This window comes from Capricornis sumatraensis, chromosome 9 (genome assembly GCF_032405125.1).
Source record: "Capricornis sumatraensis isolate serow.1 chromosome 9, serow.2, whole genome shotgun sequence".
Classification (NCBI taxonomy): domain Eukaryota; kingdom Metazoa; phylum Chordata; class Mammalia; order Artiodactyla; family Bovidae; genus Capricornis; species Capricornis sumatraensis.
Window position 1 is genome coordinate 50,845,622 of NC_091077.1, and position 995 is coordinate 50,846,616.

General features: G+C 38.5%; 1 pseudogene; it reads left to right on the forward strand.

Annotated features, from left to right (window-relative positions):
* Positions 1 to 295: 295 nt before the first annotated feature.
* Positions 296 to 633, forward strand: LOC138086655 (mitochondrial import inner membrane translocase subunit TIM14 pseudogene; annotated as a pseudogene).
* Positions 634 to 995: the final 362 nt, after the last annotated feature.

The window sequence follows — 995 nt, forward strand, 5'->3', positions numbered from 1 at the left end:
CAACACTGTAAAGCAATTATCCTCCAATTAAAAATAAATTTAAAAAAAAGTCCAAGATTCACAGGGAAAATAAATGGATTGGAATTAAGGATGGTTTTAAAATATGCCCATAAATTCTTTGATATGTTTTCCTTTACTAGATGAAGCTGAATCCCTGGGGCACCTGTGTGTGGGCAATTTGTGCTTGATGGTGGTGGCCACGTTGCTTTCTGATAGAGGTGTGGAATTGGTGTCTGTGGCCTCTGGCTGGAATGAACCACAGTCTCTGAGGAGGCAGGGGAGCTGAGCTGGAACTATGGCCAATATAGTGGTAGCAGTTAGACTGACCATTGTGCAGGTCATTATGTTTTGCAAGCTATGAGGCATATGGACTCTTAAGTAAAACAGATTTTTCACAGTCTATCCAAGTCTGCCTTCACTAGCGACCATTACAGAGATGAGTTTGAATGCAAAATGACAAAATGGGAAGCAGTATTAATACTAGGTTTAAGTCCTACTGCCAATAAAGAAAAAATAAGAGATGCTCATCGATGAATTGTGCATTTAAATCATCCAGACAAGACAGGATCTCCTTAGATAGCAGTCAAAATCAATGAAGCTAAAGATTTACTAGAAGCCCAAGCTAGAAAATGAAGTAAATGTATGATGAATTTTAAGTTCTTATTCATTTGTGTACGTGGGTACCAGCTTTTTATCATAAAATACCTCAAAGCTCCAAAAAATAAATAACTAAAAATAAAAGATGAAGCTTAATTCTCCTCTGAGTATGGACTGAACTTAGTAACTTCCTTCTAATAAATAAAATAATGTGCAAATAAGGGTGTGTGAATCCTGACACTAGATCATAAAAGATGTTACAATCTTTTCCTTGCCCTCAGATCACTTGCTGGAAGAAAGTCGATTGCTATGTTGTGAGGACACTCAAGTAACCCTGTGCAGAGGTCCACGTGGCAAAGAACTGGTACCTTCTGCCAGCAACTAGCAAGGAACCGGGC